Raw genomic sequence first — 21,928 nt, 5'->3', positions numbered from 1 at the left:
CATTGGTTTCAGTTAGCTCAGGGAAGCCAAATACCAAATTTCGTGAAGATGGGGCAGTAAATAAGAAAGTTCAACATGGCGGACGTTGTTGACCGTTATGACCGTTACGCGTAGAATTTCGAAATGAAATTAACGTTTGTAAGTAAGCTGTAAGGAATGAGCCTGCCAAATTTCAGCCTTCTACCTACACGGGAAGTTGGAGAATTAGTGATGTTGGAAAGTTCAATATGGCAGCCGACAGTGGCATCATACCAACGAAATAAGCACCAAATTTCAGCCTTCTATCTACAAGGGAAGTTGGAGAATTAGTGACTTTGGAAAGTTCAATATGGCGGCTGACAGTGGCGTCATACCACCGAAATAAGTGCGTACATCGGTTTCGTTAAGCGCCAGGAAGCGGCTACCAAATTTCGTGAAGATGGGGCCATAAATAAGAAAGTTCAACATGGCAGACGTTGTCGACCGTTATGACTGTAGTTGGAGAATTAGTGATGAGTCAGTGACTGAGCCAGTCAGTCAGTGAGGGCTTTGCCTTTTATTAGTAGTATAGAGAGAGAGAGAGAGAGAGAGAGAGAGAGAGAGATTATCTTTAACAGCGCAAAACAATTATTTTCATTCCTTCAAATGAAAGAATTCAAGATGCTTATAGCTCAGCAAATAATAGAATTCTTAAATCTGTTGCTCTTTACCCTTGAAACTAAAATCTGCAGCATGCACTATTTTCTTTGCTTTTTCATTTGTTTTTCATTTGTATTTCATGGCAGAAAGATTTTTTCCCCCATTTATATTGATATACTTTTATTTATTACCTGTGTAGTTTTGACATCGAGTTTGATTCACTACTGTAATGGAGACTAACATATCCCATAAATAATCAGATGCACACTTTAGTGAACTCACGGCAGCCTGCATTTATTTGAGCTGTTCATTTCAAATGTTAAGTATATCGGGGTCCTACCTCACTGATAAGACTGAAAAGACTTTGTAATAGTAAAAAAAAAAATGTATTTCTGATTTCTTTTGTCCTGTCTAAATCAAAGAGAATTAAAATATAAAATCTTAGTAAATGTGTGGTAAAATACCCAGTAAACCAGCACCATGGTGTAATTTTAATTAATTAACGTATTGTTCAACTATCTTAATTAGTTTATAACACAAAATACTTCTGTTGACATACAAGCAATTCTGACCCCAATGCTTAAAAACTCACGGAGGGTCACATATAACTGGGGCACTGGGCAACTGCAGATGGTTTACAAATAAAACTGTCTGGGAAAAAGGGTTTTAATGAAGGAGGACAGCAGCTACATGATGCGAGTCTTAATAAATGTCAGAGAATTTATTTTAAAATTTCTAAAACAGACCTTCAGCCTCATTTTCATCATCTCACAACATAAATTCATATTCATTTATATCATCTTGTAGAAGTAAATATTGAACACAAACACATAAAATCATAAATAGTTTCATACATACCACAAAATCTCAACTCCTCCCAGTATTGTGACCTTGGCGAGGTGGAGATCATTTGTATCTCAGTCACCCTTAGTGCTTCAATGCTTCAATGTGTGCCAGAGTAACCAGTCTGCTGTGGGTAACCCTAAGAGGAGGAGCCAGACAAGAAACAACCAATTACTAACCCTCATGAATATTCAAATTAAATAATAATAATTCATTACATTTATATAGTGCTTTTCTCAGTACTCATGGCGCTATCCACACAGGGAAGAACCGGGAAGCGAACCCACAATCTTCCACAGTCTCCTTACTGCAAAGCAGCGGCACTACCACTGTGCCACCTGTGAGGACAATAATCAAAGAAATTAATCAAAGAGGATCTTGACAAAAAGAGAAAGGCCAGGGGCCTCATGTATAAACGATGCGTATGCACAAAAATGTTGTGTACGAACGTTTCCATGCTCAAACCGCGATGTATAAAACCTAAACTTGGCGTAAAACCACGCACATTTTCACAGTAGCTCCAATCCTGGCATACGCAAGTTCTCTGCTTGGTTTTGGAAACTGGCAGCACCCAACGTCAAAGCAGTGCTACTGTTCCAGTGTGGCTTCCCGTTCTTTTTTAGATCCACATCCCTGACGTGGCTTTATAAATACACTGAAAATACCGCATACTGTTTACTAGTTTAATGCATCTGATTGTAATTAACCAGTAACAATACAATGGTCCACAGAATGGTCAAACTATTCCAAATACCATAACTGCTTTAGCGTTGTTACTCTCACTGCACCTCCTTTTTCTTCTTTAAATAACACGCTTCAACTCCTATCATAATGAAAATGATATCAAGCATACATCTCAGTATTTTAATTATTCAGAGAGCTGTAATATCACAAATGTAATGGATTCTGTGTCCAATCAGAGGAAGAGAAAGCCCGTTTAAGAAACATGTAGTGATTCACACACACACACACACAGCACACAGAACACATACAAAACAAAGCATTTAACATGTTACTTTAGTTACGATGGGATTTGAGAAACGAGTAGATTAAATGATTTAAAGATGAAGTTTATGATGTTCTACTTTAATGACAAAATAAACTACGTGATTAAAGTGGAAATTTCGAGATTAAAGTTGACATTTCGTGCTTTTTCCCCACTGTGTGCCTATTTTTTTTTTTTGTCTGTACCCTAATAAGCTTTCATATGACACTTAGACGGTGGGCTACGACTCCCTTTTCATGGAGACTTTGATATCTGACAACTTCTTTTTTATTTCAGGCACTGTGCGACTTTGTAACCTTGAGCTTTCGAGTTTCTCCGACACTATGTCACTCGATCAACTTCCTTTTGTTGTTTAGATCACTTGCTAAACCAACAATTAGTACGTTTTTCTTTGACTCCACTCGGTATTCGCTGAAATTCTTCTGTTTCACCTGGTGCTGTTTCCATTGCCTTTTCACAAAACGCTGAGCTTAAGGGCTATTTATATTGATTTGCATATTCAAAAAGGCATAATTCTGGGAGGAGTTGGGGAATGGCAGCAGGCACGTGTACGTGTGTTACTTTTCACGCTGACCGGAAATTATGGAGTGGAAGAACGAGGAAGTTGGCGAACACACAGATTTATGCATCTGGATTTGTTTGTGCGTAAGCACATTTCCGCTTTTGTCCGTACACCATGCTATAGTGTGAATTCTACGCACAACGTTATGCATGTGTTCCCAGGTGTTCAGCGGTACACAGAAATGAACATTACTTGCTTTGAAACCAATTTGGTACCAACACTGTGGTCTGAAAGCTGGCATTGACATAAGAGTCAAAAATGTAATACCGATCCAACACTACCTCACAAACCAAGGTTAGATTGTCAGTGCATCTTTAAAATATGGGAGAAGAAAGAGCAAAGCAAAAGGGCACACAAAGAAGCTGCAAAGCAGAAGTAAGCAGGGTGAGATTCAAATTCACACTGCTGGAGCTGTGCAGCAGTAACAATGACCTCAAATTATTAGTAACTTATTTAATATTCATTACCAGGTATTACTAGTTGTGGTTTACAAGGTAAGATGTTGCAAAATATGGTTAAGGGAGGAAAAAAAATCCATGCAATTTTTCTCCCAGTCAGCGTATGTTGTTTAAATTGGATTATGAGGTTTGTATAAACAGTACAGTGGCTTTAAAAAGTATTCAGAGCCTTTCACGTTCTGCACACTTTATTGTGTTTTAGGTTTATTTTTAAATGGATACATTTCACATTTTTGCCCATCAGTCTACGCTCAATAACCCTTAATGACAATATTAAAATACATTTTCAGAAAGGTTGACAAATTCATTAATGAAACATTGAAATCTTTTATTTCTACAGTACACTGTGTGCACAATTATTAGGCAAGTGAGTATTTTGACCATATCATCATTTTTAATGCGTATATTCCAACTCCAAGCTGTATTAACTTGAATACTTATTGGATTTAAGCACGTCAGGTGATGTGTATTTGTGTAATGAGGGAGGGTGTGGCCTAAGGAGATCAACACCCGATATCAAGGTGTGCAGAATTATTAGGCAGCTAGTTTTCCTCAGGCAAAATGGGCCAAAAAAGAGATTTAACTGACTCTGAAAAGTCAAAAATTGTAAAAAATCTTTCAGAGGGATGCAGCACTTTTGGAATTGCTAAGATATTGGTGTGTGATCACAGAACCATCAAACATTTTGTTGCAAATAGTCAACAGGGTCGCAAGAAACGTGTTGAGAACAAAAGACGCAAATTAGCTGCCAAAGATTTGAGAAGAATCAAACGTGAAGCTACCAGGAACTCATTATCCTCCAGTACTTTCATATTCCAGAGCTGCAACCTACCTGGAGTGCCCAGAAGTACAAGGTGTTCAGTGCTCAAAGACATGGCCAAGGTAAGGAGGGCTGAAACCCAACCACCACTGAACAAGAAACATAAGTTGAAACGTCAGAACTGGGCCAAGAAATATCTGAAGACAGATTTTTTTCAAAGGTTTTATGGACCGATGAGATGAGAGTGACTCTTGATGGACCAGATGGATGGACCTGTGGATCAGTAATGGGCACAGAGCTCCACTCCAACGTGGAGGTGGGGTACTGGTATGAGCTGGTATTTTAAAGATGAGCTAGTTGGACCTTTTTGCATTGAAGATGAATTCAAAATCAACTCCCAAACCTACTGCCAGTTTTTCAAAGACACTTTCTTCAAACAGTGATACAGGAAAAAGACCATGATTTTTATGCAGGCCAATGCTCCATCACTTGCATCGAAGTTCTCCACTGCGTGGCCAGCCAGTAAAGGCCTTAAAGATGAAGGAATAATGACATGGCCCCCCTTCCTCATCTGACCTAAACCCTATCGAGAACTTGTGGGCACTTCTTAAACGCTAGATTTACGGGGGAGAAAAACAATACACCTTTCTGAAGAGTGTCTGGGAGGGTGTAGTCACTGCTCCACAAAAAGCTGATCGTCAACAGATCAAGAAACTGACAGACTCCATGAATGGAAAGGCTTATGACTGTTATTGGAAAGAAGGGTGGCTATATTGGTCATTGATTGATTGATTGATTTTTTTTGAAATGTCAGAGATGTTTATTTGTAAATTTTGAGGTGTTTGTTTATTATTCTCACTATAACAGATGAAAATAAACAAGTGAGATGGGAACATTTTCATTTTTCCTTTAGTTGCATAATAAATCTGCACACTAATAGTTGCCTAATAATTGTGCGCACATATGTATTCCTCTGATGATGTTCACACTCACATTTCCGTTGTGAAACATTCAGGTTTCAGGTTTATTAACATTTTGGATTGACTGATAGCACTGTGTTTGTTCCATATTAAAATTAATCCTCAAAAATACAACTTGCCTAATAATTGTGCACACAGTGTATAAGTATTCCGAAGCTTCATTTTGGCACTTCAGATTGTGCGCAGGTGCATCCTGTTTGCTTTCATTCTCCTTGAGATGTGTCGAGAACGTGATTGGTGTCCACCTGTGACAAACTGACTTGACTGTTCATCATTTAGAAAGGCCCGTGTGTACCTGGTCCCACAATTCACACTGCACATCAGGATAAAAACTAAGCCATGATGTCCAAGGAACTCTCTGTCGACCTCTACAATCAAACTACGGTGTGGTCCAGATCAAAGCAAGGGGATGAAAACATTTCTAATGCTCTGGATGTTTCCAGGAACACATTGGTCTCAGCAATTGTGAAATGGGACATGTTTAGCACCACCAGGATTCCTCCTAGAATATGGAGTCCAGCCAAACAGAGTCACTGGCTATATAACAGACAACTTGGCATTTGCCAACTGACGTTTAAAGGACTCAGAGAGGACGAGGAAAAAGATTCTCTGGTTAGATGAGACAAAATGTGAAGTCTTTGAGCAGAACTACAAGCACGATGTTTGGAAAAAACAGGCAATGCTCATCATCTGCCTAGTATCATCCCTTCAGTGAAGCATGGTGGTGGCAGTATCCTGCTATGGGGTGCCCCTCAGCAGCAGAGTCAGATAAATTGAAGAAAGGATTACTGCAGTCAAATACAGAGAGGACCTTGAGGAAAACCTGCTCCAGAGTACACACAGCCTCAGACTGGGGCCTGGTTTACCTTTCAGTATGATAATAACTGAAAGCATACAGCCAAGAGAATGCCCTGCTTGCTTTAGGTCAGGTGACCGAGTGTCCATGAATGGTCCAGCCAAAGAACACATTTAAACCAGATAGAACATCTGAGGAGAGACCTGAAGATGGCAGATTTACAGACACTTCCCATACAGTCTAACAGAGCTTGTGAAGATCTGCCAAGAAGAATGCAATAAACTGCCCAAACCCAGGTATGCACAGCTTATAGAGGCTTACATAGTGATAATCTAAGCTGGAATTCTTGCCAAGGGGACTTCTGCAAAGAAATTAAGTAAGGGGTGTAGCTGTATGAATGACACGTTTCAGTTTTGATTTTCATTAAACCCGTAAAACTTCTGAAAACATGTATTCACTGTCATTAAGGATTACTGAGGGTAGACTGATGGACAAAACTATCATATTTATTAATTTTAAATGAAATCTACAAGAAAATAAAGTATGCAGAAAGTTGAAGAGGTCTGAATAATTTCTGAATCCACTGTATACACACACATAATCATGCTGATGGCCAACCTTTGCCAGTTATTCATGTCAACAGTAAAGGTAATAGAGAAGTAACTGTGAGGATCTACACATCTCTCCCACTCTACATTTGTATTCGTGCTCGTCTCGTATTCTGTCCGCCACGGTCACAGACTCAAGTTCTACTCAGTTCGTTTTTCTCTTTTACTTATCAGAAGTGTAAAGCCTTTTGGACTCCTAACTGCTCTTCCAGGAGCATTCTGCTCACCGATTCCTCGGTTGTCTTTTTAACGGGACACCTCGGATTGACGGGAGAAAGGAAGGCTGCAATCAAAGCGCTTTGTAAGAATTACACGACTGTGGGAATACACTGTAAGTAATTAAAATGTAGAGTAGGAGGTGGCGACGGTTTGCAGTAGAAAATGGACTCGGAAACGCGAAGTGAACTGGAGACACATGCACACTAATGATTGAATAAAAAAGACACGCGGGCTGCCACAGGGAGATTCACTCGAGTAAAGTTCGGCTCGCCCCTCACTTAAGTCGTGTGCAGTAACTCTGAGTTCAGCGAATGAGAACTTACACGGTATCTCCAAACCCCGAGCACTTACCTTTGTTTGTCTCTCCGTGTTCGAATTCTTAATGTGAAGACTTTTCAGCAAACCATAACACTGAGTGCCGGGCGACGTCATACAGGGCGACGGAAGGAGCGTACACGGCACCAAAAGATTTTACTGCAGAGCTCCACTCCATTGAAGAGGTTCTCGCCTTTCGTTATGCGTCAGCGATACTTGCACTACGATTAAAATTAGGGGTTGGGGAGAGTAATCTGACTCAAATCGAGTAAACAAGGTGACATAACCCTGCAATCCAATTAGCCGTCTCTCGGAGTATTTGATCCGTGGAGCTGCGGAGGTCTGCTGCAGGGGGCTATCTCGTCGGCCAATAGCGCACGACGTTCCCTGTGACGTCATCATGGGCGACGAAATTGCGTCCGTATCAAGTACAGGAGGTCGTGTCATGTAAGCAACGACTCCGTGGAACGGGTTTCCTACTAGCAAAGACTAGAGCAGACGGTAGCTTCTTTCCTTTGCGCCGTTTTTTTTTCCGTATCACTCGAGGCAGAAGGTAAGTGATCTGCGGTTGAGTCAGTTATTTTATGAATTTTCATTCGCCTTAATCGGTGGTAGGCGGCTCGAATCATATGCAAGCCGAGTCCTTATTTCCGTTTGTCTGCAAGTCGATGCACTTCACGTTGTCGATTGATTTTTCTCTTTCAAAACGCACACAGTTCGATTCATCTTCATCTTCATTCTATGACGTTTCTTTAATTTGGTGGTGTCTTGTGGGGATCGTTTAATACTTTGATGTCGAGAAGGAGGCGACTTCTTGCAGAAAGAGCTCATGGATTTCTGTGTTTACTTTTTATTTAAGAAACCAAAACACCTACAGAAGCACAGAGTTTGGTGAAAGTGCACGACGTGTGTAAATGAATGCATCAAATAAACCGAAAACTGTCACCTGGAGAAACAACCTCGTTTATTTATTTATTTATTTCTAGGGGGGCTCTGCCAACCCACGAACTTAACGTCTCTGCCACTTGCATATGGGTAAGCAGATGTACAATTTAAACAGGTTAAATTCTTTGGAACTATTACATATGCATAAAAGAACTAACTAATTAACGTTAGTAACAAACAGCAAAACGTAATAAATTAAAAGAAAATTATGTTTCATGTTGTATTAGAGGTATTCATTGAGTTATACGTTTTTGTTCTGTTTGTCTTTGAAATTAACACGCAAATACTTTTTAAACTTACACTTTTACTGTGAAATGTAAGTAAAAACAATATTTGAAATTAACTTTTCTTCAATATCGCATTGAATTTTGATTATGTGCTTGGATATACATTGTGACAACACAACATTAGTGAATATCGTTTCCTTCTCTGTAATATATATATATATAAACTGACATTTTCGAATGTCCCTGTGATTTGTTACTTGTCTTAGCCAAAGCTATTCTAATGGGGAAACTGTAAACGTTTTAATACGAAGGGCATATCAAGATCTCCTTTGGTGTCTAATGTTATCCGCAGAATATGTACTACATTTCCTTTCTTTTTGCCTGTTAAAATTTTACATGTTAGAACTGTTCGACTTATTTTCAGTACAACCAGTCTTGTCCCATTGCATATCCCATCACTCAGACTTAAATTACACAATAACATTACGATACATCCTTCTTTCAACAGTAATTCAGCCGATGGAAGACCGGACAATGTTAACAGTTGTAGATATTCTATGGGATGTTGTAATTTGATGTTTTCATCTTCCATACTATCACCACCAACTATCAGCATAGTCTATTGATTTGCCCTGTAACCGATCAACAATGTTCACGTGGATTCATTTAATTTTATCGTTTCTCACTGCTAGGATTACATCAACTTTGTCTTCTACTCTTTGTTTTTTTAACCCAGCTTGGAGCTGCTAGATTTTTAGTTTCACTTGGTCCGGGATGATTATTACTTTCCTTATTTTCTGAATTTGCACTTAGATTATTATTGTTCTTTTCTTAATTCTTTTTCCTCCAACGCTTTTGGACGTTTTTTGGACATGCTGCCCTTTCTTCTTTGCATAGTTGTTGACGTGTCATCTAGAACGTATAAAAGTATTGTCCAGAAAATGACTAAAATGAAGGATATGGATAGATTGTATGTATACAAATACCGTCCAGACGAGCTTCGTTAATTAGAATTAGAACAATCTAGACGAGAACAGGCCATTCAGCCCAACAAAGCTCGCCAGTCCTATCCACTTGCTTCCTCCAAGAAAACATCAAGTCGAGCTTTGAAAGTCCCTAACGTCTTACTGTCTACCACACTACTTGGTAACTTATTCCAAGTGTCTATCGTTCTTTGTGTAAAGAAAAACTTCCTAATGTTTGTGCGAAATTTACCCTTAACAATTTTCCAACTGTGTCCCCGTGTTCTTGATGAGCTCATTTTAAAATACAAGTCTCGATCCACTGTACTAATTCCCTTCATAATTTTAAACACTTCAATCATGTCACCTCTTAATCTTCTTTTGCTTAAACTGTAAAGGCTCAGCTCTTTTAATCTTTCCTCATAATTCAACCCCTGTAGACCTGGAATCAGCCTAGTCGCTCTTCTCTGGACCTTTTCTAGTGCTGCTATGTCCTTTTTGTAGCCTGGAGACCAAAACTGCACACAGTACTCAAGATGAGGCCTCACCAGTGCATTATAAAGGTTGAGCATAACCTCCTTGGACTTGTACTCCACAGATCGTGCTATATAACCTAACATTCTGTTAGCCTTCTTAATGGCTTCTGAACACTGTTTGGAAGTTGATAGCTTGGAGTCCACTATGACTCCTAAATCCTTCTCATAAGGTGTACTCTCGATTTTTCGACCGCCCATTGTGTATTCAAACCTAATATTTTTACTTCCTATGTGTAATACTTTACATTTACTGACATTAAATTTCATCTGCCACAAATCTGCCCAAGCCTGTATGCTATCCAAGTCCTTCTGTAATGATATAACGGATTCCAAATTATCTGCTAATCCACCTATCTTGGTATCATCTGCAAACTTAACCAGCTTGTTACTTATATTCCTATCTAAATCATTTATATATATTAAAAATAGCAGCGGCCCTAGCACTGACCCCTGTGGAACACCACTCTTAACATCGCCAGTTCTGATGAGGTTCCTCGCACCATCACCCTCTGCTTCCTGTGTCTGAGCCAATTCTGCACCCATCTAAAAACATCACCCTGAATTCCCACTTCTTTTAACTTGATGCCCAACCTCTCATGTGGCACCTTATCAAATGCTTTCTGAAAGTCCAGATAAATAATATCATAAGCTCCACTTTGATCGTATCCTTTTGTTGCCTCCTCATAGAATTCCAACATGTTAGTAAAACACGACCTCCCCTTCTGAACCCATGCTGACTGTTCAGAATAACTCCTGTCCTTGTCATGTGTTGCTCAATCTTATCCTTAATAATTCCTTCCATTAATTTTCCTGTGATGCTTGTTAAGCTTACTGGCCTATAGTTGCTTGGATCTGCCCTGTCACCCTTTTTATATAATGGGATGATATTTGCCATTTTCCAGTCCTTTGGAATCTCTCCAGTGCACAGTGACTTCCTAAAAATATGTGTCAAGGGTTTATATATGTACTCACTAGCCTCCTTAAGAACACGAGGATAAATATTATCTGGGCCTGGTGATTTGTTTGATTTCATCTTATTTAATCTGAGCAGCACTTCTCCCTCTACAATTTCCAAATCCCTCTTTACCTCCTTAGTAGTTGTGTTTACCTCTGGCAGGTTATCCACTTGCTCACTTGTAAACACCTCAGAAAAATGTAAGTTTAGGGCATCTGCTATTTCATTGTCTGTATCTTTTAATTCCCTTTACTATTCCTGATGAACTTGACCTCCTCCTTAACTGTTCTTTTACTACTAAAATACTGAAAGAATCTCTTGGGGTCTTCTTTGCCTTATCTGCTATATTCCTCTCCAACTGTCTTTTAGCCTCTCTGATATCCTTCTTAATGGTTGCCCTCATTTTCTCATACGCTACGGTTCTCTTTGCAGTCATTAGTCTTATATGCCTTATACAGCAGTTTTTCCTTTGCAACTTCTTTTTAAATCTTTATTAATCCATCGTGGAGATTTTTTAGTTTCCTATTACTTCCAAATTTAGGTATGTATCTGTCCTGCATTACATGTAAAACATTTTAAACCTGTTCCACTGCTCCTCGACTGTCTCCACATTTAAAAGCTTATCCCAGTCTATCCTACTTAGACTTTGTCGCATCTGCTCAAAATTAGCCCTACTAAAGTTCAACTTAACAATTTTAGTCTTTGCATCTGTACTCTTACAAAATACTGAGAATTGTATTACATTATGGTCACTTGACCCTAGTGGTTCAATCACCTCTACACCCTCAATTCTATCCTGATTATTACAGAATACTAAATCCAGATAGGCTTCACCCCTTGTTGGTGCTTTAACATGCTGTGTTAAAAACAGTCGCGATTACTTCTAAAACTCCTGCTCTTGTGCTCCTCCATCTGTAAGGTTATCCCAGTTAATATTTGGATAATTAAAGTCCCCATGACTATAATATCCCCTGTAAACTTGCCTTTTGATATTACTAAAAGATGTGTGTTGAAATTACTGTCTGAATTGGGTGGTCTATAACACACTCCTAAAATGAGACCTTTTCCCTAATATTTTCCAGGCGAAGCCACATGTCCTCACTAAGATGGGGCTCATCATCCAACTGAAGATGACTTACATTTAATTCCTGTTTGGCATAAACAGCAACCCCACCTCCTTTTCTGTTCTGTCTATCCTTCCTAAAAAATGTGTATCCCTCTATGTTACACTCATCCCCATCTTTGTTATTTAGCCAGGTTTCCGTTATTGCTATAATATCATAATTGTGCTCTGCTACATACAACTCCAACTCACTTACCTTATTTTTGATACTTCTAGCATTAAGGCAAGCTATTTTTAATGTGTTAATCCTTCTATCTTTACGTGTTTGCTTAAAATTTACATTACTATGCATTTTTATTTCTACACCATTGTTTGTTCTTCCATGTATAGATCTAAATCTGGCCTGTCCTAAACTCCCTGCCCCCATTCCCTAGTTTAAACAATCCTCGACTAGCCTACACATACGCCTCCCCAATACATTGGTGCCCCTCCGGTTCAGATGTAACCCGTCACGGCGGAACAGGTCCCATCTGTTCCAAAAGGAGTCCCAATGCCCCATAAACCTATACCCTTCTACCCTGCACCAAGATTTGAGCCACGCGTTAAGCCTTCTAATCTCCTCAATCTTACCTGGACTGGCGCGTGGCACAGGCAGAACTTCGGAGAAGACTACCTTGTCAGTTCTGCTCCTCAGCTTGGTACCTAACTCTTTGAATTTGGATCGCAGAACTGACAGACTACCCTTATGTATGTCATTTGTTCCAACGTGGACAATGACAACTGGATCCACCCCCGCTCTGGCCAAGAGCCTATCCACCCTTCCAGGGAGGTCTCCCACCTGTGCTCCCGGAAGGCAACACACCGTACGAGACTCTCTCTCTCTGGAGCACACCTGCGCTTCAATCCCCCTAATGATTGAGTCCCCAACTATCACTACCTCTCTCTTTTTGGGAACTGGTTTTGAGGTGGCCCGTTGGGGCTCCTCAACCCTGCCTACCACCTCAGAATTATCAGAGTCACCGTCCAGCTCCGCCAGGATGAAACTGATGACTTTTCATAGATGACTTAAAATGAGGAAAATGCAAAAGAGAGTGCAGGAAGTGCGTATGACAAAAGCAAACATTCACACAAATAAGAGGTGAGAGGACCGTGGATGTAAATGGTTGAGAAATTAAACAAGATGGATATGTGTATCAGCCGCGTCGTGTAGGATAGTTTTCCAGGTTTTTTTTTTTTTTATTTTATTTAAAGTTTTGCTAATTCCATTAATTTGTAGCAAATATTGATACATTCTTACGATTATGATATTATTATAAACATTAATCTGATTAATGGAAAAATGTGCAATGATGTGGTTGCCTTTAATAAAAGAAAATAGTCTAGAGCAGGGGTGGCCAACTCTGATCCTGGAGAGCCACAGTGGCTCCAGGTTTTTGTTCCAACCAATTTGCTTAAGTAGAAGCCAATCCTAACCAATAATGCATCTTATTTAATTTCCTGTCTTGTTAGTGTTTTAACCCTACCATGTCAGTTTATTCTTAAATCATAGACTTTTTTTCCCACTCTAATGATAAATGTATCATCAAGTGATTTGAACCCTAAAACATTTGAGTAATTTTCAGTTCTTCACTTTCTCTTCAGTTTCCTTCTGAGTACTTAATTAAACGAAATAGTAAATGGTGAATACACACAGGTGAAAATGGAGGCAAGCTAGATGTAGAACTGCAATCATTTGTATTATATTGATAATAAGGAGAGGAGCAGTTAAACAATGAATACACCTGTTGAGGACTAAAATAAGCAATAAAGGGTTCAAAATCTTAACAAGCGAGACAACTAAAATGAAACAGAAAAATATCACTAAAACAATAAGTGACTCATCAGCAATAAATGATTTCTAGTAGTTGGGCTGGAACAAAAACCTGAAGCCACTGTGACCCTCCAGGACTGATGCTGCTCAGCCTTGATTTTAAGGGTCAGAGTCTTAAATGGCAAATAAATTAAATCAAGTTAATTAGTAGCAAAAACTAGTCAATCATTATAAAAATAGAATGAGAACCTGTAGCCACTGTGGCTCTCCAGGGGACTTCTGTATAACGCTGTTCATATAATTTTCATTTAGTCTCTTGCACGCACAATATATCAACCTTCCTTCTCTCCATCATATCTGTTAACTCTCTCCCCTTACCAGTCATACTGCCAACATTCAAAGTTCCTACCCTCAGTTCCACTCTCTTTACTTTCCTCGTCTCCTCCTGCCTCCAGACACGTCTCCCCACTCTTCATCTCCTTCTTCAGCCAACATTAGCCCAATTTTTGCCAGCACCCTGTTGGCCAACAGTACTGGTGGCGGTCGTTGTTAACCCGGGGCTCGACCGTTCCGGTATGGAAATGTGTATTGTCCGCATATTGATTTGGCAAAATTTTTCACCTGATGCCCTTCCAGACGTTCCGTTCCGTTACAGTTCTTTAATCCGTTCTCAGTTGTTGCAATCGGGTCAGAGGCTGAAGGAATCAAGAGTAAAAAGCAACCGGTTGCAAAACGTCCTTTATTTCTATTAATGTACAAAATTTCAAGTTTACATCCACCGACTTAAATTCCCATTTGTGTCTTGGAAATCAGGTACACTGGCACCTTGTTCAGCTGCTTGGAAGGCTGATTAACACCAAGCATCCTGTAAGGTTAAAAAGAAATATACAATAAACTGGCCTTCTTTTTCTAACTGCAACAATAAGAAGTTATTACTCATGAGCATCCCCTCTCCATTATAATCCAGTTAAATGTGTGTGTGTGTGTGTGTGTGTGTGTGTGTATTCCTCCTAAACCAACAGTTTAACTCTTTTCGGGCAAATTTTTTTTTTTGTTTCTCATCTCCCAGGGCTGAATATTTTTCCAAAAACTAACATTTTTTAAAAAAGAACACAAAGCAATTGTTTAACATATCAAATCAACAAAAAATATTTACTTTTGACAAATATTACTGTCTTGCATGTTGTATGAGCCTGCATACTCTTATGATTTCACATACATATCACATAAATTTTACACAGCAAAGTCCTGCAAAGTCTGATCTCGCTCAAAGCAGCCAATTTCAGTCATTGCCACATTGCACTGCTTACAATACATGTTGCTTTGGTGCCTACTTTTCAATTTTCTGTTGCTGCACTTTCTCACATATATTGTTAGTGTGTACTGTAGAGAGACAAGTCACCCTTTTGCCATTGTGCCATTCCACTGCCACCAAGTTTTCTGCCCGCATGAAAACCGTATTGTCAACTCTTTTCATCTTCTGAAACTTTATGCATGGCATTATAGCCTGGCTCACCCCATGGGATTTGCTTCTGTTTATTACAGAAGTGACTAAAACTTTGCAGCAGCACGTACCTATCACCATGCTGCATAACCTGTCCAAAGCCACCAGGGGACAAAGCACATTTGGACCAATGCTCCCTGAAGTTATATCACCAGTTCTGTCCCATCTCTATTTGTAATACCACAGCACGCTTCATCTCGTCTTTTGTTGTGGGTTTACACTTTGAAAAATGAGAATGCGATGCAAATGCAGCCTGCGATTCAAAAAATTTCTCTGCCCATCTGTTTATCTCGTCTAACGGTAGCTGAAAAGCAGCATCAGGAGAGAGCAGCCTGAAGTACAGCAGCTGGTGATCTGTCGTGTCCAACAGCAAGCCATACCGTCTTGTGAAGTCCAGCAGCCAGATCGGCTCTCAACGGATCAATGTCTGTGTATTTATCCCACGCGAACCTTGCCGTAGATGCAGCGGCTGCGCGAAGCGCTCAACTGGCAGCAGATCCGCTGGCGTGGCATCGGCTGGTGTTTGATCAGCTGATGCTGGCTTCTCACTCTCTTGCTCGATCTCCTGATCACTGTCAATAAAATCCGATTCTGAAAAATCAGAGTCCGACTCCGCGATAATGCGCAAAACATTGTCTGCCGAGTGTTTTCTTTTCTGCACTCACTTCGCTCCCTTGTCACATGTCGATGCCATCTTGCCATTGTTTACATTTCGCAACTTACGCACACGCTAGGATTAGTTGCCGAATCAACGAGTCTAGCATTCCTCCAAGCACAGAGGGAATGCCTGTAACGTGACAGTGAGATTTGTCGCCATTAACAGCTGATTATCACCCTCTATCCCTGGATGTCGACTTTAGTGCATTATCGCCCTCAGCCCCTCCTGTCGACAAAAGTCGACATCCGCCCTAAAAGAGTTAAATGATAAGCTAATGACAATTTACAACAGCAGGTGCCCATCTTGTCATTGTACCATCATCAGATGCACACCACACTGATGGCTTTGGATATAAATTTAAAAATTGCCTGTTCTGTGCCAGTTTTTTCTACCACATAATGTTAAAGAAATCCATTTCAAAATTATGAATAAATAGTACCCAACTAATAAATTAATTAACAAGTATGATATTAATGTATCCCCAAAATGTACAAATGAAGGTGAATCCCCTCTCACATTTCTTTTACTTCTGGTCCAATTCTAAAATGTTTTGGAAAGTCTTATTTCTGTTACTGTGTAAAATGACAAATCTATCACTGTCTGTTTAAGTATTGTTATTTTTCTGTATTCAACTTTGAAGACAAAACATTAGAAATTGTAGGAACTGTTTTCCTTGCTTGGTAAATTTCATATACATAAATGTAGCGTTCAGAATGTTAGACCCTCTATTACATCTTTCTGTACGGACATTAATATGCTAGAAATAGCTTTAAAAAACAGAAAAAGCACTAAAGCAATTAAAACTTGTTAGATTCTGAGCTGCTTCATTATCAATTTGTAATGCTATTCTCTGCATCACTGTTTCTTTTAATACTTTAGCTGTTGTTACTGTTGTATGCAATTTAGCCATCATTATATATTTGTAATTGTATTATGGATAAACTGTTGTATTGATGTAATCTGATATCAACATAATAGGGAAAAAAATACTTTGGAGTGCACACTCTACATCAGTCTAGTCTTAGATGTGCACTTCTATTCTATTCCTAATTTGACACCTAGGTTACATTGTTTTGCTTAATTATTAGCATATCATTCACATTCACATTCAATGTTAACAGTTGTAGATATTCTATGGGATGTTGTAATTTGATGTTTTCATCTTCCATACTATCATATCACCACCAACTATCAGCATAGTCTATTGATTTGCCCTGTAACCGATCAACAATGTTCATATGGATTCATTTAATTTCATCGTTTCTCACTGCTAGGATTACATCAACTTTGTCTTCTACTCTTTGTTTTGTTTTTTTTAACCCAGCTTGGAGCTGCTAGATTTTTAGTTTCACTTGGTCCGGGATGATTTTTACTTTCCTTATTTTCTGAATTTGCACTTGGATTATTATTGTTCTTTTTTGAATTCTTTTTCCTCCAACGCTTTTGGACGTCTTTTGGACATGCTGCCCTTTCTTCTTTGCATAGTTGTTGACGTGCCACCTAGAACGTATAAAAGTATTGTCCAGAAAATGACTAAAATGAAGGATATGGATAGATTGTATGTATACAAATACCGTCCAGACGAGCTTTGTTAAAGGATGAAACTGATGACTTTTCATAGATGACTTAAAATGAGGAAAATGCAAAAGAGAGTGCAGGAAGTGTGTCTGACAAAAGCAAACATTCACACAAATAAGAGGTGAGAGGACCGTGGTTGTAAATGGTTGAGAGGAGGATGGGACTTGACAAAATCTCTTGTCAATAGTCTCATTTCAAGATTTTCTTTTATAATAGGTTTATTTTTATTCCAAATTAAACAAGATGGATATGTGTATCAGCCGCGTCGTGTAGGATAGTTTTCCAGGTTTTTTTTTTTTTTAATTTTATTTAAAGTTTTGCTAATTCCATTAATTTGTAGCAAATATTCATACATTCTTACGATTATGCATATGCTGGATAAAAAAGGAAAATCATAAACATAAAACATGATATATTAATACTATTTAAATTTACTTTTAAATTAATTTATGTTGAAATAGATTTCCTTATTGTTTGTTTTGGCGGCATTTCAGACTTGCTAAAGTAGTTAGAATTTAGTGCATACAAACTATATAAATTGCGGTATCTTTTCTTTTATTTATATATATATATATATATATATATATATATATATACAGCACCCTCCACAATTATTGGTACCCATGGTTAAGATGTGTTCTTTGGCTTCTAATAAATTATTTTTTTTCCCAAAAAATAAAGGCTCACAACACAAAAAAGAGAAAAATCCAACCTTTAATTGAAATACATTTATTCATTGGATAAAACAATTCCACATTAAGAAATACATTTTTTATATGAAATCACATGTGCCACAATTATTGGCACACCTTTGCTGGTAATATTTCGTACAACCCCCTTTTGCCAACAAAATGGCATTTAATCTTATCCTATAACATTTCACAAGGTTGGAGAATACAGAGACAGGGATTTTTGACTATTCCTCTTTGCACAATCTTTCTAGATCATCCAGAGTTCTGGGTCCTCTCTTCTGCACACTCCTCTTCAGCTCACCGCACAGGTTTTCAATGGGGTTGAGGTCTGGGGACTGAGATGGCCATGGAAGGAGCTTGACTTTGTGTTTTCTGAGCCATTTTTGTGTAGATTTTACCATATGTTTAGGTTTATCCTGCTGGAAGACCCAATGACAACCCATCTTCAGCTTCCTGGCAGAGGCCACCAGTTTTTGATTTAAAATGTCCCAGTATTTCAAGGAGTACATGATGCCATGCACCCTAACAAGGTTCCCAGGTCCTTTGGAAGAGAAACAGCCCCGCAAAATCACACCATACTTTACAGTGGGCATGAGGTGCTTTTCCGCATACTCATTCTTGGATTCACGCCAGACCCACTTAGAATATTTGTTACAATAAAGCTCAATTTTAGCGTCATCTGACCAAAGCACACAGTCCCAGTTGAAACCCAGCATTGCTTAGCCAACTCCAGACATGTACATTTGTGATTTTAGGTGAGAAAATGCTTTTTCCTTGCATGTTTCCCAAACATCTTGTCGGCATGGAGACAGCGTCTTATGGTTGTCATGGAGACTTTGAGACCCCCAAGATACCATTCTTTGGTGCAGTTCTCTAACAGTGAGCTTTGGAGAATGTTTTACTTCTCTTACCATCCTCCTCACTGTGCGTGGTGGCAAAATAAACTTGTTCATCTGTGTTCTTTTAAGCTACAGGAGGAATTATTACAATGTAATAGTACATAGTAACTTTCAGAGTGATGCCCGTCCTTACCCACTCCTTTCTTCATGTCTAAAGTAAGATTAATGCAAAAATAAAGTTGACAAATCCACACCAAAAAAAAGTTCCTGAAGGGAATTGTAGTTCTCATGTCATTGTTGGTTTTTGGGTTACCTCTCCCCTCCTGTTATAACCCCTCTCTGCAATATGACATATAGTCCGTATTTTAAGTTGGAGCAAGAGAAATGCACAGACAAAATGTCATGAAAGTTGGTTTGAGACGTTTTTGCATGATTGGCAAATAAACATTAATCTGATTAATGGAAAAATGTGCAATGATGTGGTTGCCTTTAATAAAAGAAAATAGTCTAGAGCAGGGGTGGCCAACTCTGATCCTGGAGAGCCACAGTGGCTCCAGGTTTTTGTTCCAACCAATTTGCTTAAGTAGAAGCCAATCCTAACCAATAATGCATCTTATTTAATTTCCTGTCTTGTTAGTGTTTTAACCCTACCATGTCAGTTTATTCTTAAATCATAGACTTTTTTTCCCACTCTAATGATAAATGTATCATCAAGTGATTTGAACCCTAAAACATTTGAGTAATTTTCAGTTCTTCACTTTCTCTTCAGTTTCCTTCTGAGTACTTAATTAAACGAAATAGTAAATGATGAATACACACAGGTGAAAATGGAGGCAAGCTAGATGTAGAACTGCAATCATTTGTATTATATTGATAATAAGGAGAGGAGCAGTTAAACAATGAATACACCTGTTGAGGACTAAAATAAGCAATAAAGGGTTCAAAATCTTAACAAGCGAGACAACTAAAATGAAACAGAAAAATATCACTAAAACAATAAGTGCCTCATCAGCAATAAATGATTTCTAGTAGTTGGGCTGGAACAAAAACCTGAAGCCACTGTGACCCTCCAGGACCGATGCTGCTCAGCCTTGATTTTAAGGGTCAGAGTCTTAAATGGCAAATAAATTAAATCAAATTAATTAGTAGCAAAAACTAGTCAATCATTATGAAAATAGAATGAGAACCTGTAGCCACTGTGGCTCTCCAGGGGACTCCTGTATAACGCTGTTCATATAATTGACATCTAAACCATGGCATATGGACAAAACTGGAAATGTGCATACACAAAAAAAATCGGATGCATAGAACCATGCATAAGCAAAGTTCCATATACTTCCCATTTATAAATTCTAATCAATGTGAATTTTAATGTATAGGTACGCACCTACAGCCCCACCCTGTCTCATCCCAGAATTGCGCCTGTTTGAATATGCAAATCAATAGAAATAGCCCCTTTAGTTTAGTGTTTTGTTTAAAGACAATGGCAAAAGCCAGTGGGGCATATGCACTAACAACATTCATCATTACACCTTCAATTTCCAGCTTCATAATCATTACTCTGTCTGACACTCTTTTCACCTCCAAACACTCTTGACATACTGTTCCTTCAGAATAACTCCTACCCCATTTCTCCTCCCATCCACACCATGATAGAACAATTTGAATCCACCTGGCCTTACTCCTCTTCCATTTAGTCTCTTGCACGCACAATATATCAACCTTCCTTCTCTCCATCATATCTGTTAACTTTCTCCCCTTACCAGTCATACTGCCAACATTCAAAGTTCCTACCCTCAGTTCTACTCTCTTTACTTTCCTCGTCTCCTCCTGCCTCCAGACACGTCTCCCCACTCTTCATCTCCTTCTTCAGCCAACATTAGCCCAATTTTTGCCAGCACCCTGTTGGCCAACAGTACTGGTGGCGGTCGTTGTTAACCCGGGGCTCGACCGTTCCGGTATGGAAATGTGTATTGTCTGCATATTGATTTGGCAAAATTTTACACCTGATGCCCTTCCAGACGTTCCATTCCGTTACAGTTCTTTAATCCGTTCTCAGTTGTTGCAATCGGGTCAGAGGCTGAAGGAATCAAGAGTAAAAAGCAACCGGTTGCAAAACGTCCTTTATTTCTATTAATGTACAAAATTTCAAGTTTACATCCACCGACTTAAATTCCCATTTGTGTCTTGGAAATCAGGTACACTGGCACCTTGTTCAGCTGCTTGGAAGGCTGATTAACACCAAGCATCCTGTAAGGTTAAAAAGAAATATACAATAAACTGGCCTTCTTTTTCTAACTGCAACAATAAGAAGTTATTACTCATGAGCAACCCCTCTCCATTATAATCCAGTTAAATGTGTGTGTGTGTGTGTGTGTGTGTGTGTGTGTGTGTGTGTGTGTGTGTGTGTGTGTTTTTCTCCTAAACCAACAGTTTAACTCTTTTCGGGCTAATTTTTTTTTTTGTTTCTTATCTCCCAGGGCTGAATATTTTTCCAAAAACTAACATTTTTTAAAAAAGAACACAAAGCAATTGTTTAACATATCAAATCAACAAAAATATTTACTTTTGACAAATATTACTGTCTTGCATGTTGTATGAGCCTGCATACTCTATGATTTCACATACATATCACATAAATTTTACACAGCAAAGTCCTGCAAAGTCTGATCTCGCTCAAAGCAGCCAATTTCAGTCATTGCCACATTGCACAGCTTACAATACATGTTGCTTTGGTGCCTACTTTTCAATTTTCTGTTGCTGCACTTTCTCACATATATTGTTAGTGTGTACTGTAGAGAGACAAGTCACCCTTTTGCCATTGTGCCATTCCACTGCCACCAAGTTTTCTGCCCGCATGAAAACCGTATTGTCAACTCTTTTCATCTTCTGAAACTTTATGCATGGCATTATAGCCTGGCTCACCCCATGGGATTTACTTCTGTTTATTACAGAAGTGACTAAAACTTTGCAGCAGCACGTACCTATCACCAT

At 38.9% G+C, this 21,928-nt stretch overlaps 2 protein-coding genes across 2 annotated transcripts in view; one reads left to right on the top strand and one right to left on the bottom strand.

Moving 5' to 3' along the window:
- LOC120533422 (zinc finger protein 501-like) overlaps window positions 1–7,525 on the bottom strand; it is a 32,336-nt gene extending 24,811 nt beyond the window's left edge. The window contains exons 1-2 of the mRNA XM_039760301.1: window positions 7,202–7,525; window positions 1,477–1,600 (exon numbers count right to left, since the gene is read on the bottom strand). The gene's annotated coding sequence lies outside the window, so the exon portion shown is untranslated. The remainder of the gene's footprint in view (window positions 1–1,476; window positions 1,601–7,201) is intronic.
- Window positions 7,526–7,604: 79 nt separating this feature from the next.
- The window catches only part of LOC120533430 (gastrula zinc finger protein XlCGF52.1-like), a 38,030-nt gene continuing 23,706 nt past the window's right edge, over window positions 7,605–21,928 (top strand). The window contains exon 1 of the mRNA XM_039760313.1: window positions 7,605–7,718. The gene's annotated coding sequence lies outside the window, so the exon portion shown is untranslated. The remainder of the gene's footprint in view (window positions 7,719–21,928) is intronic.

This window comes from Polypterus senegalus, chromosome 8 (genome assembly GCF_016835505.1).
Source record: "Polypterus senegalus isolate Bchr_013 chromosome 8, ASM1683550v1, whole genome shotgun sequence".
Lineage (NCBI taxonomy): Eukaryota > Metazoa > Chordata > Cladistia > Polypteriformes > Polypteridae > Polypterus > Polypterus senegalus.
The sequence above is the reverse complement of the archived record's forward strand: the minus strand, read 5'-3'. Positions and strand labels throughout refer to the sequence as shown.